The sequence below is a fragment of the Argiope bruennichi genome, chromosome 3, assembly GCF_947563725.1.
Source record: "Argiope bruennichi chromosome 3, qqArgBrue1.1, whole genome shotgun sequence".
Taxonomy (NCBI): domain Eukaryota; kingdom Metazoa; phylum Arthropoda; class Arachnida; order Araneae; family Araneidae; genus Argiope; species Argiope bruennichi.
This window is the reverse complement of record NC_079153.1, coordinates 16,165,633-16,189,722: the sequence shown is the minus strand read 5'-3', so window position 1 is coordinate 16,189,722 and position 24,090 is coordinate 16,165,633. Positions and strand designations below refer to the sequence as shown.

The following is a 24,090-nucleotide window of genomic DNA, read 5'->3' as shown; positions in this document are numbered from 1 at the left end:
AACGCAGATACTTTTTTCGAGTTATAGCGCCCACAGAGATACATGCATAATTATAAAAAAGTGTTTTTCGCACTCAGGAAGGTCTAACTCGTGTAGATCCATCAAAAATTAAAATTCATAGAGGTCTAAAACATGTAAATTAATGAAATTTTCAGATTCAGAGTCATCTAAAACATGCAAGTTCATCAAAATCTCAGACTCGGATAGAAGTAAAACATGTAGGTCATCAAAATCTCAGAGGCCTCAGAGAGAAACATGTAGATTCATCAAACTCTCAGACTCAAAGAGATATAAAACATGTAGAGTCATCACACTTTCAGTCTCAGAGAGGTCTAAAACATATAGATTCATCAAAATCTCAGACTCAGTGAGGTATAAAACTTGTAGATTCATCAATCTTTCAGACTCAGAGAAGTCTAACTCTCAGATCCAAAGAGGTCTAAAATATGTAGATTCATCAAACTCTCAGACAAAGAGAAATAATTCATCAAATTCTCAGACTCGAAGAAATCTTAAACAAAAAGAATCATCAAATTTTCGATTTCTCATTTCAATACATAGCTTAAACGCATTTAAAATACTTTTTCTTCGCATATGAGAATATAATTAACAAAAAAGTCTATCAAAGACAAATTTTACACATTTTTATGAACTGATAGAAAATTATTTTTATAAATAGGCATGCATAATTCTAAAAATGTATTTTTCAGACTCAGAGAGGTCTAAAACATGTAGATTCATCGAATGAGAGAGATCTAAAATTTGTAGATTCATCAAATCAGAGAGATCTAAAACTTGTAGATTTATCAAATTAGGGAGATTCTAAAACTATTAGATTCATCAAATCAGGGAGATCCAAATCTTTTAGATTCATCAAATAAGAGAGATCAAAAACTTATAGATTCATCAAGTCAGAGAGACAAAAACTTATAGATTCATCAAATAAGAGAGATGTAAAAATTGTAGATTCATCAATTCAGAAAGATCAAAAACTTGTAAATTCTTCAAAATCTAACACAGAGAGGGTGAAAGAGAAACATATACATTCGTCAAAATTTCAAATTCAGAGAGGTATAAAACATATAGATTGATCAAAATCTCGGTTTCTAATTATAATACATAGTCATCATTGATTAAAACATTTTTTTTTTATCTTCGTATATAGGAAGAAAAAATGTCTAACAAAAAATATAAGTTTCAAATATTTTTTGTTGAAATATGGAAAATAACTTAACTTTATTGCATCCGAAGAAATTTGTGTCACTCTTACTCTAATATAAGCGAATAAACCATTTTGAATATACAACCTGCAGAAAACGAAGTTAAAAAACACATTTTTAGAATGAAATGTCATAATGAGTAGCAGAATACAAGCTTTCGTTAAAATCAAATAAATGCGTCCTAGTTATAAAAGTTGCGAAAAGAGAAAAAAAATTATGTCATTAAATATTTCCAGGCCTTAAAAAATCTGAAACATCTTGTCATTTTGAGCTAGAAACGTTTACTCCAAAATTCCATTTAATAACTTTAATGATGGAAGTTTTGAAAAGAGAATTTTGTTCTTTCTTTATTCTTTGATATTTTACTATCAAAATCATAAGGTTATTCAAGGTAGAATAAGTAAACTATAATAATTAACTGAGAGACCGTGATGGAAATGTTTTAAAGGATTATAAAAGGAAAAAAAAGCATTCAAATAACGCATCTTTTTACGTAAGTGCAAGAAGAACAGTTTTCACTAAATTAAAGTGATGGAACTATAAAATAAATTAAGTATATATCTGAAAAGGAAATATTTTTTCATTTATATTACATCTTTTCATATTTGTTCCGAATTAGTAATGCTCAAAACGTGAAATTTTTTTTAAAATTATAGATGTTAAAAAGGTAGATTTTTTTGATAATTTAAATTTTCTCTTTAACGAAATATACAAAAAGGAAATATTTTAATCATCGCTAGATTCGATTTGGAGATTTCGATGAATCTCAGCTTTTTTCCCTTTGCAAACAAAGTATATAAAAAATAAAGGAGTCAAGTACTAGTTGTAGCAAAGAAAATTTTTAAAAATTTTTTATCTAAATTTTCGCTAAATTTGATTCTTATGACGGGTCCTATATCATCAGTATTGTCAGTGTCCAACCATAATGGAGAGTAGGAAATTGTGTTCCGATGCACTATAAAATGGAGAGAAAATATTTTGTGAAGTTAGTTAATCTTCATCAAAATTCGTTTACGTGTTTATTTTGTTTTATGTATTATTTTTTTTAAAAACGAGTTTTTCAATTAATTATAATTGTTTTTATAGATGAAAAAACGTATATGGAAAGTTGTAACAATATAAAATGTGCAAAATTTACTTTGGCTTGAGTCTAATTCATGTAGTTAGAGTTTCTGCTTTAAATATTAACACGCATTCTAAAAGGTCAGATTTCTTACTAAGTAATCACCACTGAAAGAGTCTAATGAAGATTCATTTAATAATAATAAATTCCTAGCTCACCTACCTGACAAAGAAGCGATGTAAAAACATATGAAGAAATAATTAATAAGAAATTAAAGAAGGAAAATGGGTTGATAAAAAGTAATTCCAAACAGGAAACAAAGATAAAAGTCAACTAGGAGAAGGATTTTGAACTAACATACAAATTCATACATATTGAGGCAAGAAAATATATAGAACTTCACCCAGACAGTTTAATATTTTTTGAATAACCGTGTTAATATGCATTCCAACAAAATTCAAAAATTGTTTTTCAATTAATTAATGTTAAAAAAATTAAAAACTAATCAAAATCTCGTGGTCAGATTTGATAACATTTATGGCATTCTTTCAAATATATATATATATATATGTTCTTTTGCATATGTAAAAACAAGCTTTATTTCTCCTGTCATACAAAATTCTGAATAATTAGCAAATACAGCAAATCTGGAATGAAAAAGAAAGTAATAAATAAATAAATAAGTAAAATAACATTTCAAAAGAAAAAAACGAATAAAAATTTTGATAATAAAATGTGTCTTCATTCCCTTAGGTTCTTTGCTTGTTAAATTAAGAAAGAATACAACGAAATTAGAAGAAGTAGCTTTCCTCTTTCATTTGGTTAATTTTCATTCTTGAGAAATCTTGAAAAATATAATCGAATTGATTTAATTTTTTCATTATTTCCCATTTTTGTGCTGCTTTTTACATTTCGCTTTCGGCAAACCAAATTTTTTAATAGGATTTATTCCACTCCGCAATTCTAACTTAATTTAATTCAGAAATTCACGGACTAAATCAGCATAACTGTTCCATTCTTTTTTTAATTTATACTTACTGCTAAATGAAGCATGAGAATCAATGTTTTTATTTAATATTAAATTAATGAATATCTTGAGATTCATTTAATTTCTTTTCATTCGAAGTACACTGACTATATGCTAGTTTTTTTTAATTAAGGAGTACAAGTAGCTTTTCAGTTAATTCGAATTTTAAACTTAATGAAAAGATTTATATGCTCACAAGAATTCTGAGATTGCAGTTGATTTATCTATTAAATTCTCTAAACAGAAAATGAAACCATCAGGTGAGGTCTACCTACAACTTTGTAAAATACTTTATAGTAAAAGTGTCATCACCCTAAAATGTGAATCTTGGAAAAGGCCGGGGATGTCTTGCATGGCATTGGTGAAAATATATACGATATACTGATATTTGACATGAATCTAGTATTTTTACTGAATCAAGTATATCTATCAAATTTTAATATCGATTATTTCCAGGCATGCAGTTAATACTTAAGCATCTGAAAATCGAATATGCATTTTGGACACTCCTTTTTTTTAATCAATTGCAGCCGAATCTTGAGAGAGGGCCGGGAAAGCCTGGTTGGTGCAGCGTTGGTTGTACGTCCTTTATTCGCGTCCTTTAGGTTGGTAGGTATTCGCGTCCTTTAGGTAATACCTTTAGGTATTCGCGTCCTTTAGGTTGCGAGTTCGAACTCCGCCTGCCCAAGATTCCCGCCTACTTGGTGGTTGACGGGCGTATAAATCTGTCGCTGTCACAAAGTCTTCCATGTCGAGAGTAATACCACCGAGAGTACTGAATCAGGGGTGATCGTTCTCTGATTCAGGTCTAAATTACGAGTAAATGAAATGCGTGAATGCAGTCCGCCCTGTGAAAAGGGTTGCGATGTGTGTGTAGCTAAGTCGTTCTCTTGGCCCTAGATGGCGCTACCATAAAAACAAGAGACGCTCCAATACCGGCTTAAAGTCGCTGTCTTCGAAACAGCGGGATTGTCCATGGCAAGTGCCATAAGAAACAACAGCTTGAGAGAGAAATATAGTGGTAGTCATATCTCTAACCTTCACGTAGCTGTAGCATGGCTGAAAGAAGATGAAGGGAATAGAGAGGAAAAGTTGCGCAAGTGAATGTGGTGGATATCGGTAAGGGAGTGTGTTGGTAGAAGCTCCGGTGGGAAATAAGAGAGATCAGCTTAAATTTAAATTGGAGTTAATTGGCCTGCATATAAACAATTATCAATTATTTAATCCATAAAATATAATAAACTTGTATTTCTAAGAATAGTGCCATAACTTGTGTGAACATACTCGTCAATCCGCATGAAATAGTACAGACTGATCAACACTTTAACAGATGAACATTTTATAAGAATCTACGTTTTAAATGCTAAAACCGTGTACAAAATTAATCCATCTAGCGCTTCACGAGTTTTTTTTAATTTTTTTTAATTATCGTCTTTACTTATAATCAAACAGCTGGACTGATAACTTAATCTAAATGGATTTCGTTCAAATTATGAAATAAATCTAAAAAAAAGTTTGTACAAAGTCAGAATTTCAAAAATCATCCGTCTCACACAAAGCGTTTTCGAGTATTGGGGCTCATCGACAGATAGACAAACATGTTGACAAAAAGTGTTTTCCTGCCTTAGAGAGGCCTAAAATGTAGCGATTCATCAAAATTTTGATTTTGAATTTTTGACCGATTGCAATAATTTTCGTCTCTACATTTTTAGTATGTGGGAAAACAGAAATGTGGCGTCTTTGTGTTTGGATATTCTGACATCGAACTTCGAATTCTCCGGTTTTGAAGTCGGCAATGTGCCATTAGACCAGAGAAGCAGCAACTTCTTTAAGATAGCGATATATTGTGTTGTTGCATGTTGGGATTATGACACTTTACAAGCCCGCTGACACTTATCTGTCAACGATTTAAGTCGAATGAGTGTCTCTTGTTTTTTCAGTAGCTCCAACTAGGGCCAAGAGTACAACTTAGCTACACACACGTAGCAACCCTTTTCACCGGGGGGGGGGGCTTCATTCATGCATTTCATTCACTCATCCACAGATCGTAACTTAGACCTGAATCAGAGAACGATCGCCTCTGAGCCAGTACCTCCAGTGGTATTACTCTTGCCATGGAGGACTTTGTGACCACGAGAGATTTATACATGCGACAACCACCACACACACGGAGAGTATTCGGGAAGCGGGGTTCGCAACCCAAGGGGTGCGAATTCAACGCCTTACCAACCAGGCAATCCCGGCCTACATATCGTAATATCTATAAAATCATAAGGGAAATGGGCAAATAAGTTTCTCTTATTTAGTTTGGAACTTTTATATATAATATTAGCTAACTCAAGAAACTTGACTATTATTATAAATGTATGTTATTTATAAACGCCATCATACTATTTTGTAATAAAAATATAATTTAACCTGTGTTCTAGATACTAATGCTTGGAGAAATTAAAAAGAAAATAAGTGAAATATATGCTCAAGTCGAAATCCTATGCTAAAAACATGCTTTAAAATATTTTAATAAAAAAAAAAACGAAAAAAGATTTAAATTGTTCGTAGATTGCGATAATGAAAAATATTGGTCAAAATTATGCAGTTTTTTTTTTTTTGTTAAAATTTGGAGAAAAATGCACATTAATAAATTAGTATTAGTAAAAAGAATGTTTTTTTAATACTTAAGTTGATGTGAGAATCATTTTATGGCAAAATATTTGCTGAAACATTAAAGAAAAATGTTAAATTTTTATTCAAATTTAAATTAATAAACAATTCAAAATAAAATCGAGAGCTAGTATAGTATTAAAAGACATGCACACAGATACAAATTAATTTTATTACGGTTGGAATAAAATAGTCTACTCCGCCAGGAATTGCAGTTGGCTTAGTTTTGTTTAAAACATTTGTAATACTGCAAACATTTGCAATACCGAAGCCTAAAACCCTAAAATCGTAACTAATCCCAATTCAATTATATTTAACAGCTTTTAATACGTATTGGACTTGAAAAGGGAGCATTAAAGATTCGCCTATCTTCCTTTAAAACTAAAACAATCGGAAATTTGAACTCAAATCCACTTTACTCTAGAATCACGGATAATAAAAACAAAAGATTTCCTAATTTAAATAATCTATTCATTTAAGCTTGAATTTTATAAATATATCAACAGTAAAGATATTTTTCATAAAACTTTAAAGCTGTACAATTTTATATTTGATTATTCATATCATCAATTTAATAACTTTTAAATAAAATAATTGAAGATGATTAAATTACAAGACAATTAAATACATATTATGCAATTCTTCGTAAATTCGCAAATCAAAGAAGGCTAAATTGCAAATTAAATCTTCTAATTAGACTAAATTTCTTTAAATCTGAGATTAAATAAAGAAAATATTTCAACTCAAAAATATATAACAAGGACTAATCTGGACTAAGAATCAACATACATTAAAAAACTAATTTCTAAGATATCTCAAGGCATTTCTTAGCAAAATTGTTTACTTTTGCAATTAAAGACTTTCAGGCCGGAGCTCAGCTTACTTTGAAGCAATAATGAGTTAAATTAGATAATCTTGTTTGTGATCTATGGCACTCCTGACTTCAATCGAAAGTTACTTTAAAGTACGGTCTGGAATGCGCTCTCTAGAGTGTCACATTAAAGAGTCTAGATTACTCTGATCTAGAAAGAATGAAAGAGGAGAAACAATGGAAGAAGAATTCATATCTGGAATTCAGAAAGAATAAAATAAAATTTGATCGCAATTCGAGACGGCAATATGATTTTAATTCGCTCTTAATAAGCCAAGGCTATTATTCTTCAAAATACGTCAAAATTGCTGCGAATTCTTAGAAGTATATATTAAGGAAGGGCAGTTTTCTTAGAGATTACGATAAGATGCCACTCAAGTATAGTTTTAAATTGAAATTTTCCATTGAAAATAGCGTATTTACGTGAAATATGTTATTTTTATACATTTGTAATATAACTTTAATATGACTTCTTCATGTTTATAAAGGTGGAATTTCTTAATCGGTTTCTCATTATCTTTCTAATGTGCTAGAGTTTTGAGATTTTGTAAGGAGGCTCATTCTTGAAGACATTATCTTGTTTTACTTATTTTCAGAAATTATCAATTAATCATTGCATTTAGCTAAATTTTGATTCGATATGAGTAATATTGACTATAGTGAATTAAATTCAAAATTTCTTAATTATTAAAATGAATTATAACTTTTAAATTAATGAATGAAAAGTAACTATAATAACCATTTCTTATTTTTAGCACACTAATAAAAGTGTTTTTAAGAACACTTTTATAAATTTAATTTAATTTGTTTCATTCTTGAAAAGTTGAAATTTTGTAAAATGTTTCCCTTACTTCTAAAGCAATCATATTCTAAAATTTGGTGCAGTATTATATTTCGCTTAATAATGCAATGTATTAATACTTTAAAAATTATTACATTTATAATTTTACTTAAATTTAGAAATTGTAGGAAAAAAGCTATCTCATACGTAAATTTTAAATAAAAAAACAACATCATGATACACCTCGCACATATATATTTTTTTTTACGAAATTGCCAAATCTTAGCAAAAAATTTGTGCAACCATTAAATTGGTATCAAGAAAATGATAATTTTTGAAATTTTGAAATGGAGTAAAATTTACTAGTAAAATACATTTTTATGATAATATTTTTGAAAGTTATCGAGGAAAAGTGCCAGAATTTAGATTATTTTTTGATCAATTGAAGTTCTAAATAAAATTTAGAAACTATATTCTGAGCTGCACATTTCACAATCTGTAAGATATACATGCATCAAATTTGGTAGCTGTAAGTCAAAGGGAATGATCTGTACAGAGCAAAAATGCATAAATGATATTAGTATAGATTACCAAAATGATATTAGTATAGATTACCAAAATGATATTAGTATAGATTACCAAAATGATATTAGTATAGATTACCAAAATGATATTAGTATAGATTACCAAAATGATATTAGTATAGATCATTAGATTAGTATAGATCAGAGCAAAAATGCTATTAGTATAGATTATACCCAAAGATCCTATATTCTTCAGAAACTGAAATTTTTGTTATTTAGCTAAGTTTATTCCCACAATTTTGCCATCATTAAAGATAAAATTAAAGTATTAATGGAAGATTCATTTATAAGATGAATCCGAGGATAGATTAAATTTTAAGAAGTTATTAGATATTCAAATGCATTTATAAAAAAACGGTAACAATTTCAAAATCATAATTTTTTTTTCAATTTTCTACCAGTTATGAACATTGATGTGTATGTAGGATGTCCGCACTTTTTGGGGCGCATTCCTTACTTTCTAAAACATTTAGAAACAGAAACACAATTATACAAATGGTAATAGCGCCTTAAATGGCAAAAAGAATTATATTTTATATTGTTCAAACCAATAAATATTTTACAAAATTTAGCTTTTTATACAGTCCCCCGATCTTATCAATCATATTTAGTAAAATATTCTTGATACTGTTTATTCATTTAATTTTTATTGTCCTTATGCATAAACTAAGAAATGAATTGCATTTGGCAATCCACGTTCTGTATACTATTTTAAATTCAAAAAGCATATCCTCTTATCACAAAGGATAAGCTGAATCCTTTATACACAATATATAAAAAAAAAATGCAATTTTATATGTATGTCGAAAAAGTCTGTTTATTAAAGTAGTTTTTTCTCTTATTATTTAATAATTTATTGCTTCAAAACTTAAGCTAACTATTTTCCTTTACTTACGTTTTTTGTGAAAGCTAGTAAAAGCTGCTTTGATGTAATATGAATTAATTCCAAATAGACGAATAGAAGAGAAATAAAATTCATAAGACTTATCAATAAAAACTAACCTGAGCATGTTTAATGCAACATTTCAGCAAAATTCGCACAAAATTATGATAAAATTCAGAACGAATTTCGAATCTGTATTTGACGCGCAGTTCTAGCGCTCTCTAAGCTTATTTTATAGCTCAATATTCCGAACTACGTAATATAAAATAAACCCTTTTGAAGTTCCAAGGCCAGATTATGTCAAATATTAGTTCCTATCCTAATATTTGAAGGCCAGTTTAGTTTACCTTCGAGCTTATTTGGTATTCAGCAGTTCACACGAGATGTTATGTCCAAATAATTATTCAAGCATGTTTTATATATGTATTAAAGCGTCTGTACAAAATATAACAAAAGCCGTTTTCGAAATGCATTACAATAGTAATAGTGGAAAGTCCTTTATAGCATGACTGAAATACATGAAATTCTATAATGATGAAATCCTCTCTTCAATGTTACACTAATGAGTATATCACCTCCACGTATTTGTTATTCATGCATTAATGCATTGTCACGAAATGAATTGTTATTGATATCCGGATACTAAACGATATGGAAAGTTCGCAAACGCGATACAAAGAATATAGTTCTGCGCATGACGTCATTATAAGGTGTAATTCTATATTATGAATTCAATTATTTAGCTGACAATATCATTATTCTCAGTTTCACATAGCTTAAAATATTATAATTTCAAGAATATGCAAAATATGTGATTTATGGTTTGTTATAACATCCATTCCATCATAAAAATCAGCATATATTTTTATTTATTTTAATCATTACGTTAAGTACTGTTTTTTAAATAACTTATACTAGTGATTCTTGATCCAATTTTTCACATTTAACACACTTAAAAACAATTTTAAACGATCACTTCTCTTTTTCAGAATATTATTATTCACTATTAAATGTTTTCGATAAATAAATATAATCTTTTGGTATTATTTACTTATAATTTGGAATGTTTCAATCCAACATAAGCTTTCTGGTCCATTCGGAATATGACTGCATTCAATGTATAATAATTTTTCTAAAAAAAAATTAATAGCAAAATGGGATTTTAAATATCTTTGTATGTAACTCCAACCATGGTAAAAGGAGTTTATTAATAAAACAAAGATTAATGTAATTTCAGTACAAAAAATGATACTAAATACATCATCAGGTTTTGTTTATGTTATAGCAATTATAGTACACCTCATTCAGAATATGTTCATACCATCATAACATCACTGATACCATCAGTATGCTATTATCATGTGGAAACATGATGTTGTTTTGGTAAGGGAGTTTTGAAGCTCGAAATCGCGTAGGCAATGAATAAAGCATAAATAGTAATTTTCCTCATCATCTTTTAAACGCATATATATTTTTACCTACTTTTACCAGTATTGCATTATTATTATGTATGCTTCTTTGAAAGCAGAAGCATTTTTAAAAGGTTGATCTGCTTTTACCAATATTGCTTTATTATTACGTATGCTTCTTTGACAAATGCGTTTTTAAAAGGATTGATGTAGAAATATAACATCATAGCTGTTATTTCATCTCAAAATTGATCGAGTTCCAAAACTTTGTTTGCCAAATAGAAAAATGAAAATTTAATATATATATATATATATATATATATATATATATATATATATATATATATATATATATATATATATATATATATATATGTATGTATATATAAATAGAGAGAGAGGGATAGAGACCGATAGAGAAATTAATGACTCAAATTAATTCAGACAAATACTGACTTAAATTAATTAAGATAAATAATGACGTAAAAATAATACTGTTCTCACATGATAATTTGAAATTTGTGATCGTGGATTTCATTTTAATTGTTCTTCTGTTTTTGTTTTTTTTAATTTTATGTTATTATTTTTTTTTCTGTTCCTCTCATATATCTGCTTATTTTTAACACTGACTGCATAATAACTACATTAAACCTCTATATAACCACTACATAATGACTGCATTTCCAGAAAATTAAATTACGAAGGAAAATTCTGACTCATACACACAAAAATATTATTTTTTTGAAAATAAGTGTGTGGCATTTTTTGAGCGTGTACATAACTTTTGATGTCATAAAAATAAACAATATTAAAGCAATATTTCATTTTTTCAATTTAAAAAATACTTGCAGGAACTTTTTATATTGAAAAGCTATAAAATAAAGTAGCCATGGACCACGCACAAACTATTTTCTCGAAACAATTTAGTTTCTAGGAATAATGCACCTGCGAGGATGGCATCTCAATAGTTTTTATCTCTTCTTACAATTAATGTCACCAATGGATAACAATGCGTACAAATCGAAATTTGCAATACCACAAAGCATTACTAATGTAAGATCTCAAATGTAAGTGCAAAGCACAGAATTATCATTCGTTAATTAATCTGTATCTCTCTATGACTGTTTCCTAAATATAATGTATAATCAATATCAGTTTATTATGTTATTTCTGAGTAGGTATTGTGAATTGAAATCCAATGATGTTTGAAAACACGAGAAATGTTAAATACACAAGCACAAGTACTTGAGTTCAAATCTGTATCATTCAGTTTGTGTTAATCATTATTTGAGATACGAAATATATGTATTCATAACTCTTACATGTTTATTATTGCTGAATGTTGATTGTAACCTATAAAACAAGAGCCGATGATATAGCTTACCATCTCTATGTATATAGTTTATGAATGCTTTGATGAAATGTATTCGATATATTAACTATCTGTTATTTCATGCTTGCAAATAAATCTGTCACCTCTATTCTCATAGTGTCCATACATTATAATGACACTAAAGCTACAATGTTCGTAATAACGCTAGATACTGTGCGATTACCATTGAAATCATTATTATCACAACCATACACCTGCATATCTAACAATAAAATTATTCCGCTTGCAAAACAAGGCATAACTTACCAAGTAGCATTGTACCCTTATTTACGATTCAACTAATTCTATTCTACAACGCAAACCATAGAGCTCCAACCGGTATAACTATTTTCTGCTTATAATCGATTAAATTCAATCGATAATAAACTCCCTAACAGGAAGAGCTGATTATATCGATAAATTAATAGCGAAGCCGCTATCGAAATCGAAATACCTAAATGCGGCCATTAAATTCCCGCAGTGTTATATGCTTGTCACTCGAACCACGACTGGAGTCAGTTAATAAATCAGAGGACAATTCTACTAATCCGAATCAGAGTTAAAAACACACAGCGGCAATAAATTTATCCAAGCCAGCAATTAGGGTGTAGATATAGCATGTGGTATATTTCATTCCTTATCGCTCGTAAAAGGAAGGGGGGCCATAAAAAGGGACGCGCGTCCCAGAATAATGAAGGGGTGGCATATTTTATCCCTGATAGGAATCGATGGTGGGGTGCGGTGAGGCTTTAACGCCTTTTAAAATGCCTCATTAACTAATAATTTTATTTAGTATTCATTCAGGGTGTGAGATAAGAAGGGGTCGGGGACATTTTTGATAAGAGGCTGGGAGGGATCTTGTTTGGGGTAAGTTGGTGGTGCTTTGTTTGGAGTGTCGGTATTGATTCTGTCGGTTGTTAGGATCGCAGTCATATGCATTTGATTATGAGAGTTCGCGAGTTTAAGGTGGGAAAAGCCATTGGATTGAAGGAAGAAGCCAAACTTCAAAGAGTTGCATAACTCTCAGTATGATGAATAAGAATGAAATAAATTTTGCTAGGAAAAAGTAGATAGGAAAAATTAAAGTAGAGGTGGAAACATTATGTTGAAATTTTCCAGGGTTGCATGCAATATGAAATATAGAATCTAATAAATTAATATGAAAGAATATATTAAAATACAGGATATGATACAGCACAATTTGAAAATTCCAGCTTAAAGATTATTTTCAAATTCGAAATAGGTTTTATTTATTTAATGTTTAGATGTAAGTTGGAAGTTTCTTCTACAATTTCCCAACTTTTCTCCTTATGTTTTTATAGGAGAATTTTAATTGTTATACCAATGTAAAGTGCAGAAATTGCGCTTATGTTACTATTCTATACTGCTATTTATTTTCTTTACTGTCATTTTACTATTCTATTTATCGCATTATGTGCACTATTTATATTTACTGCCATTTTAAGTTATTGTGTAATTTTCTTGATTTTTTTAATATTTTTTAAAGCATGCCAATGCATATTTCATCCATATAGACTTTCCATATCATCCATATTGTACTCCATTACAATTTTCTTGATGCCAGATATGCGCAGTAGAGTTTGGTGCAAGGGCGCAATTTGGAGCACAACATTTAGCTATTTATTAAATCACAGACAGCACAGAACTGAATTATTTCTAAATATACGTTAGAGTTCTAAAATATGTTTTTTCTTATATTGTAGAATTCTATTTTTATTTACGCTGCAATGCTTTTAAAATAGTTCTGCGTTATTTTGACCTTGACAAATTCGTAAATTTACAACTGAATTATTATTGCATATGTATTATTTGTCTGTATTTCTCAGATGATAATAATACGCAGTATATTAATTTGATAATCCTGCGAGATTTCCTTTTTATTATTATTCGTATCGCAAAATACAAAATATTATTTTCTTAAGGAATGCATGATGTGTTATGTTTCTTTATTTGAATACATAAGGTTTTTGTTATCTTTTGTTATTTTGTTTTATGTTGAATAATGTTGTAAAACAAAATTTTTGGCATCTTATTCGTTCTAAAGTTTTTCAAGTTTATATTCTAAATGGTCTCAAATAAATTACCGCCATTGTGTTTTTACAAATCTCCTGCCATCTTTTTTACATCTTTATACCTTTTTAAATATGTGTGTTTAAACACAATAATTTTAGAAAATAAAGTGGAAGAATATGGAACTTATCAATTCTGGAATGTCTGCTGTTTAGGATAAAAAAAATATAAATAATATTTACTGGATGGGTAACTTATTTATATTGGTATATATGTTTTCTTTTGACTTAATGCTTTCATTTTTTACTCAATCTTTTGATGAAAAGAAAAAAATATTGTCCTTTAAACTTCTTAAATTATGGTATTAGATATGATTTACCACATTACATTAGATCTGTTTATACAATATATATGATAAAAAATAGAAACAATAAAAGAATAGCGAAATTAAAAATGACTGACAAAAATAGTTTATGATTATATAACACTTTTTGTCAATGTAATGTTGAGAATTGTTATCAAGAATTAATACACATTTCTTTCAATGTATTCCTCAATATTATGTTTCGAATTTATCGTATAGCCATTGTTTATAAAGGTTTCATTTGTTAATTCCATTTCGAATATGCTTCTCACAATTCTTTTCTTTCTGATTCAATTGAAAATGATGTTGAAAGAAATTTTTCAATCAATACTCATGTAATCTTTATTGTGCATCTAATAAATGAGAGCAGATTTCATGATTTCGATTTCCAATGTGGCAACATATGACGATATAAAATATTTGTGTTTCTGATTAGATTTTACGTATACATTTTTCGAAATAAAATATTTTTGACTTGCACTAAATTTAGAGATGCTGTTATTGCCAAAATGAATAGAAAATCATCCAAGCATGTACAATACCAATGGATTCAGAAAAAGAGATTTGTTAGAAGAAGGAGAAAGAATTTAAAGTGAAAAAAGTATTTTGCTATTAGTTCAAGGATTCTCTTTAAAATAATCCAGTAAAGAGAGAAAGGCAAATATTAACTTCCATTTTCTTCAACTTATTTTTTTTTAGGTTATTTCTTAGCGAACCAATTTTAAATCATCGTATTAGAAATATTTGTCTTTTTAATAACTTCCTTGAATTTCAAAAAAGTGAAGATTGCAGATTATCATTGTCTGTTCTGGAACAAAAATCAGAATTACAATTTTCATTGCACAGCCAAGGTTTATTCCATGATTTATTATTTATACTTTAACGATATAAAGATTGTATTTTGAGCATAAAGAATTATTATATTATTGTGAAGGCTTATTTCTTTCTTCTAACTGTAATGGCAAGAAATATTGAATATTACATAATTTTGTTACATGATGCTATTTCCTGTTATTGCTATTACTATTATTCGACATTTTTGCTATTAATGAAGTAATTTAGGGAAATGAATTGTTAGTTTTAGTATTTTATTAAAACATCATCTTTAATTTTAGAGTATATTTATATATTTTTATACATTTAGAGTATATAGCAGACATTAATGAAAAAGTTATTTTTAGCACGTTAAATAAAAATTATACAAGAATCGCCCCAAACCAATTGTGAACGATATAGAAGTTGCCTTTTTGAAAAATTTCTCATCAAGTTGAGCAGTCAATGAGTGACTACAAATGGACTCAATGTAAACATAATTACTTTCACTTCGTTCCGTTTAACCAGAGAAATCAATTCACCGCATGTACAAACGAATTTTTTTGTTCATTTCCTGATACATTGAAAAATAAATGAGTTGGCAGTCAGAAGAATATATATGTATGTGTGTGTGCGTGCGTGCGCGAGTGCATGCGTGTGTGTGATGACATCTCTAAATCAAAATTAAATCACAATTAATTTACTCATTTTTATCTCAATTTACCCATATTAACTTAATTCTAAAGTGTTCTCTTATTTCCTGTTCCAATTCCACCTTTTTCTTATTTAATTAATTCTACACGAGCTCTGTGAAAATACTTAAATCCACGGTTCCCACACTCCGACTGAAGGGATAAAAATCTGTGAATCTATACAAATTATTTTTAAGATACCTGTTTCCCTTCACTAAATCGATACATGTACAGAAATCCATATCAGTATATAATTACCTGGGTTTTATGTTATGAATTTATATCGGTTTTGGTTCAGCTATATAAGCGTCTTCATTTAAAGCTACATTAGAAAGCATTTTGCGATATATCTTATCACACTGAAACGTGGTCAGATAGTGAGAATGAAATTTATGTCAGAATTTTGATTACAATTATTCGTATCACATCAGTGCGAAGAAGTTTCGCCTTTAAAAGCTTTCGTCCACACAGTGACGATTATTTAGTAGAATAAGCGAATAAGCTTTTTAACTTGCAATCCTTCATGAAGACGGCCATGTGGCTGCCATATCCCCAAAGAAATAATCTGTATATATATATATATATAATTTGATTAACATTTCAAGATCTTCAGATGACTCCATTAAAATAATAGCAAACCACTAACAAAAAAAAAGCAAAAAGCAGCTGTTTTCTATTTTTTAGTATGAATGGATATTCTGTTTTGAAAATCCTGTTTAGATTACTTTTTTATGGTATTCTTGATAATTTAGGAAAATAAAATTTTTCAATGTTACGTTCTTATCTTTATATTTAAACTGAAAGTTCAGTGCTAATATCGCAAAACAAAGAAAATGATTCGTGATTCTAACTGACATTACAACTAAAATAATGTTTTAATATTGTCCTAAGTAAAATATAAAATTTATAGAAATATCAGAAAAGCGAAACAAATAGCACCATTTTATCCTAACGCTTCCCGTTTTGAACTGATGTCATTTAATTAAACTTTAACTTGAGGTTTCGATATTTGATGGCAGACCATTTCCAAGGACTAATATTGAGCCTTTCATTCCGATATCAAAGGAACTTCTAAATATTAATGCGCTAAAAGCTTCTTTGCTGCGGTGGAATCAAACGACGTGAAAGGAACCGTTGCCACCAATGGGGATATCCAAGATCCCCAAGCAGCCTTTCTCTGTGGATGTAATTTACGAAAAGATTATACCATCCCCTTTGATGCAAACCCCCGTCACCGACTTGAAGGAATGGGAATTCCTTCCTGCCAATAAATTTCGACGAGAAAAGATCAAACTCTGGTAAACAGTGAGGCAAAAATACGTAAGAATTTACTGTCCTGTCAAGGAAAAGTTTTAATTTCGGTTACAAATTCTTCCATTTCGGGAGGAAGATTTGCAACAATTCTGGAAGAGGAGGAGGTCATAAGTTTTAAAACACAAACCTCTCTTTCTCGCCCACTTTCTTTCCAGATTTCGAAGTCATTTCGGGAAGGCATTACGGGGGGCTTGTTTTTAACGGTTTCTTGGCAGCAGTTTCCGAGCGTAATTTTTGTTTTAAATAAATCCTCTCTCAGTTGTCGCTGGCAATAACATCAGGCGGGCTGGAAAAATCCAGCGGGCGCAAAAATGCTGCTTCTGTCAGTCGAGCTAGCCGGTGGAATTTATGGTCGGCCACTCATCATCGCGAGGTGGTTTTTTCCCCCTCTTTCCTTCTTATAAATCACCAGACCTTTACACCTATGTTCTCTCTCGGGATTGAGGCGAACACTGCCGCAGCCCCATTAGGATGGATTTATTTCTGATGATATCTGGCATCGGAAGAGGTCATACATACTAAATGATAGTTAAGCACATCGTTTACCAATCTATAAGGCGACGACCACGCGTGGGATACTTTATTAATCTATACAGAGTGGTAAATTGGCCAGAAAATAGAATTGGCATGAGTGCATAGCATTAATTCGGAAGGTAAAGCACCTTCTTGTTTTAAGTACAAACGGTTATTTTACTAATAATGATTAATGAATAATAATTATTCGTTATTGAAAAATTGAATTCAAGAAATACTATGCATTGTACTGAATGTTTTGGAAATATATATATAGTTGAGTTGAAAACAAAATGTAAAAATACACGATAAACAAATCAAGTTGTAGAATTTGAGAAAAATGTAAAATGACAATATCAATGAAATTAAGAATTTCTTTCAGCAAATTAAATGTCCGTTATTGTTTTTTGTGTCTATGTTTCAGAAAATAGATATAAAAAGGATGTTTCCTGTTTGGTTGTTTTCAAATTTTTAAGTTGGCTGCAAATCTTTTGTTATTAACTTTTTCCACTGTAATGACTTACTATGCTTATCACTGTACACTCTTCTTCCTGTTAATTTATAGCTCAAGAGATAAAATCAATCTTATGGTTTTCCCTTTTCTGGTAGCAGCATCATTGAAAATCCCCTCGCATTTTTGTTTATATACTTCGTGACATTATAAATATCAGTAAAATAATATGATTTATAATATCAATAAAATTAAGAATTGATTTCAGTAAATTAAATGTCCTCCATTAAAATTTTTTTGTCTCTGTTTTTGGGAACATATGTAAATGATTTTTCCTACATGGGTGCTTTCAAATTTTTAAGTTGGCTACAAATCTTTTATTATTTACTTCATGACCGTAATGACAGAATATGCATCATCTCACTGTACATCTTCTACCAATTAATTTATAGTGCAGCCTATTAATATTACTTCATTTCAAGTATTTGGATTAAAGAAAAATGTCAGTTCAATGTTATGGTTTTGCCTTCGCTGGTAGCAACATCACTGAAAATTTCCTCGCATTTTTGTTTATATTACTCATGGGATTATAAACATCAGTTGACCTTGAAAAATATCTTGAAGCGTTTTCCGTTATCTAGACAGCCAGATTATTATTATGTCATTATATACTAGGTATACTGACATCACATTTAAAATTCTGTATCTCATGACTTGTGAAGAACCGTTGGTTGTTTTCTTAATCATCCCACAAATTTCACAGATTAATTTGTTTATCCTGCCATTTCAAGTGCCTATTATTATTGTAGCTTACTACACCAGATCATCACAAGTATTTGGATAAGAATCCTCCAGTTTAGTGCCCAGTAGCACACTCTGTCGCACAATTGTACGATATTATATGATATTAGTCAATATTCCACAATAATATACAATACAGTGAATATTGAACAATGTCATACAATATTGTACAATATTTGTGTGCTTCTAAGGTGGTCAGCTTTTCTCTTCCCATAATTTGTTGTAGAGTTATGGAAAGAGAAAGACAGACCACCCTATTTGCACACAAATATTGTACAATATTATATGATATTAATCAATATTCCACAATAATATACAATATAGTGAATATTGACCAATGTCATACAATATTGTACAATATTTGTGTGCTACTAGGGTGGCCTGTCTTTCTCTTTTCATAATTTATTGTAGAGTAGAGATATTTACACTCAATAACAGAATGTAGCTTCAATGGAAAAAAGTATACTGCATTCGTTCAGGGTCATTAAAATCCATTAGGAGCTCAACCGAGATTTTCTGAACATTTCTATAGAATCAGAAAGACGCAAGGCAACACATATATATCTGGGAAATAGACTTGGTTTAGAATTGCATTACATAAATATCGAACTCAGTGAAATAAGAGGAAAGACTCATTATAGATAATGATAAATTTCATACAACATTAAATACTCTGAAAAATTATAATTATATATTTAAAAAAAGGATAGGAAATATTTCTACCAATCTGTAGGAAATATTTCTTCTATACCTATAAATAAAGCTCAATGTGTGTGTGTTGGCCCTCTAAAGGCCAGGTCATTTGACATACAGCTACCGAATTTGGTACATGTATACCTTAAAGGTCGGAAATGTGCACCTGGGGTCCCTTTTTATTGAAATTTTAATCATTAATTAAAAACTAACTTTCCCGCCAAAAAAAAAAACTTCCATTTTCCCCACCGACAAATGAGTAAGGCTTCAGTTTTTTTTTTCTCCCAACAGTAATGAGGCTAGGGTTAACATTTTTCGGCAGATTATTTCTAACGATTCTGTTTATTTTCTTAATGTTTTATGCATTTAAAATTAAACATTGTTAATTAATCCATTTTTCAGATTCATTCTGAAGTACTTTTGAATTAAAATAACACAGAATATAGGAAATTAAAAATATAAAATCTGCATAGCGTTACCCCAACTGGCGTAGAAAAATTCACGCATTTTCGTTACCGTAACTGGCGAAGAAAATTGACACATGCGCATTGTGTTCTGACTGTTGGCATGACAACCATTATCAACGGATGATTTAAATTATTTTTGGGTTAGTTGCATGCTTTTGTAAGTAAATTGTATTTATGTTAGTTATATATTTTTTTGTATATGCTTATAGTTTTAAATACATCGTTTTTTAAGTAGTTTTTTTAAACCTGTTTTCGACCGATTATTTTAAAAGATTCATTTTATTTTCTTAGTGTTTGATGCATTTAAAATTAAACATTGTTAATTAATCGATCTGTTCATGATGAATCTTAGAACATTTTGTTGACAAATTCTTGAGATTTTACATAAATTAAGAAAGATATTCTTTAGTGCCCATAAAGTTTAAACGCTCAGCGACTCTATTATCACTAATCATATTATTAAAAAAATGCTTTGTTTCAGTAAAAAATATTATTATATTAATTGCAGATTAATCGTTTACACTTAAATTTAAAGCATAAATTCTACGAGGGGTAACAGAAAATTAGAGAGATACATATCACGCTATGACTGAAGACCTTTATAATATTATGAGTGATTTATATGACTATCAAAATTTGAAGTTTTAAAAATATTTGCTGAAGAATCTATTAAAGTTGGAATTGCTTAAAATATTTAATGGTACGACCGGAGTTTAACCCCCTGCTTAGCGGAATTTTTAAAAATCGCCAACAATGGCCTTGCGAAATGTTCAAAAGCAAAGGAGCAGATGTTCAATTATAGTACATAATAAAGATTGCCAGCTTTTGCACGTTATCGCAACTTGGCGAAGAAGGGGGTTAAACTCCGGTTCAACCTCTTTAATTATTAAATTTAAACGAACATTAAGATTGGCGAACCGGCTGGCCGCCAAAGGCGGCTAGTTTACCAATAATTAAAGATTCTTTGAACTTGTGTTGGCTATAATTTTCTTATGCAAATGTTGGATAATTAATGTGCATAACAACCAGTTACAATAATCCCTTTTAAACGGCCGAATTCTGTGGTATCGGGGTGATTATCTGTATTTTTTTTTTTTTTTTTTTTTAAGAAGCTCAACTGCATTTTTTACCTTCCACTATCGCTGAGGTGATCAGTCAGCTAAACAAATTTAGAATCAGAAATGTGTTGTATCTGTTTGCAAGATTTGCTTATTAATAATTGTTTCTAAAAATTTTCTAATAATAAAAGTGATAGGAATTCTTCCAAATTTATCTCTATAAAATCTGTTTTTAATTTATAGCTTAAATGTAATTAAACAGTTGGTTTGCAGTTACTTTTGCAGATCTAATTCGCACAACATTTTATTTTATTTAAATAATTAGTACATTCTAGTAAATTCTATCTTTATCTAAATTATTTCGTACTTTTTCACACATTTTTGAACGAAATTAATTTTAACAAAACAAGTAAATAAAATATTTTTAGAAAAAACGTATTGCAGATTTCCTGATCTTTATGAGGACATCAAACAAGTCTAAGTAAGTTATTTTCATTAAATTTTGACTTGTTTAAGAATATATAAAGATAACTTATTTTCCGTTTTTTCATTACAGAAATAACAGATACTCATAAATCTTTTCAAATAAATTGAATCACAAAATTAAGCAACATATTCAATTTTAATCTCTTGAGAATTATTCAAAACGTCATAACATAGTTGTTATTTATACAATGAGCAAAAATACGTGGAAAAATCTTTCACAAATTTCTGTATCATTTTATTTTAAAACGTGTATTTTTTAAGTATTTATAATATTTATTATTATTTTATATTATTTTCTAAGCCTTTGTTATTAACATTAATATCAACACAGACGATTTTCAATGGCAGTCATTTAGATGGTTTGCTTAGGGAATTTATATTTGATTGAAACATTACGACGACATATATTTTCTCTATACTTTATATTTAAACAAAACAAGGATTACAAATCAAAATCAAATATGTTTTTCAGCGTGTTATCTCGATTTTTTGGTAAACAAAGTAAATTTCTGTCATATGTGTCTTGTTTAAAATTTGGCATATTCTTAAGTAAACACTTGAAACGAAACTTCATGGAAAATTATCCTTCTAATAGTTATGAAATATTTATAAAAATAATTTAATTAAAATATCTATAAAATAAAACCTAAAAATAAAGTTAAGGAGCTTAAAATTAATGAAGATTTCTTTATTCTTTTAATTATATAGATAATTAAATTTTAATCTACTTTTGCAAAATGTTAGTGTTAATCTGTGGAAACATTTTTCTTTGCTAAGTAATAAACAAAATATTTTTATAAGGAATTATAAACTCTTAATTAACTTGTTTTATGCTTTCAAAGATGGATTTTTTACTCGTTTCATGTTGTATGCACTCATTTCTAGTTATTATTTTATGAAATTTTGTAGTGTTATGTATTCTTCATGACTGAAAATTATTTTCTCACTTTTCGAAAATTAGTAAACATCAGTTATACTAAATTTTGATTCTGTAGCCTTGGAGGAAATTACTTTTGAGATGTGAAAATAAAAGATTTTAAAGTTTAAAAGCAGAAAATAATTAGAATGCAAAATATGTTATTTATTACATTAATAAAAGCAGTTAATTTACCAATACGTAAGCCATGTCTAGTTCTTTCTAGTTAGTTAGAAATTTTTATTCATTCTTTAATGTTTTTTATTACTCATACTTTTTATTAATGCAAAACTGAAATACAATGATTGATTTTTAAATTGGAAATTATCATTTCACATGGATTTATTAGAATGAATTGTTTCTTCCTCTTTATTTATTTTCTTTTAATGTATATATATATATATATATATATATATATATATATATATAGAGAGAGAGAGAGAGAGAGAGAGAGAGTAATAATACCGAAATAAATTATTTTTTAATGAATGGTCTGTTCAATCCCGGTTTTATTGAAATATAAACAACTAATTACATGCGTTTGAATGAAAGTTGAAATAATGAACGTGGAATCCATTAATAAAGCTTGATTTTCCATTACAATACTGAGCAAATTTGAAAATTACAAAGGGAAATTCATAATTTCAAGAATAATTTCACTACAATAATGAAAAAAAAATCATAATAATAAATAAAAATATTTAATCTTGCAGTCATTATTGTGGTTTTTGATTAGCTTAAAAAAATTACTATAATTACTTAATTAATCATTTTGGGAATATTATAAATTAATTGGATTAACTATTTTGCATGCCAAATATAGATATCCTATTTTAATTCTAACAAAATGTCATGTGAAATATTTTTGGTAACTAAGATTTGTTGTTTTTTCTAATGGCATTTGTCAGAGACAAGCCCACCGACTTTAGAAGTCAACGATTTTAAGCCAAGGGTGCGTCTCTTGTTTTTTTTAGTAGCGCATTATAAGGCCAAGAGTACAACTCAGCTACACACACGTCACAATCTTTTTTATAGGGTGGACTTCATTCATGCGTTTCATTCACTCATCCACAGATCGTAATTTAGACCTGAATCAGAGAACGATCACCCCTGATCCAGTACCCTAAGTGGTATTACGTTCGACATGGGAGACTTTGTGACCACGACAGATTTATAGGTGCGCCAGCCACCACACACACGGAGAGTCTTCGTCCGGCGGGTTTCGAACTCGCAACCCAAGGAAAGCGAATCCAACGCCCTATCAACCAGGATATCCCGTCCCTGCTTAGATTTGTGACAGATTAAAAATGAATAGTTTCTATGTAAATTTATTTTCTGATGTATTTTTACGAAATAATAATAGACCAAGTTCTTTCATACAGCGTTAAATTGCAAGCAATGTTTTGAACTTCCCAATTTTATTATTCAACATTTTATTTTTACAAATGAATAAAAAATTTTTAGCACCTTAGTTCCTTTTCTGGTTTGTGTAAAATGATCTAGCTATGTACTGTTGAATTCTGTCACTCTCACATATTTATGTCAGTCCAAATAAATTCCGAAAATACAATCTTGTCTGCAACCGAAAGACATTGTTAACAAAATGACTGACTATGTTCC

General features: G+C 29.2%; 1 protein-coding gene across 1 annotated transcript in view; it reads right to left on the bottom strand.

Moving 5' to 3' along the window:
• The window catches only part of LOC129963412 (hemicentin-1-like), a 710,215-nt gene that overhangs the window by 74,691 nt on the left and 611,434 nt on the right, over window positions 1-24,090 (bottom strand). The window lies entirely within an intron of this gene.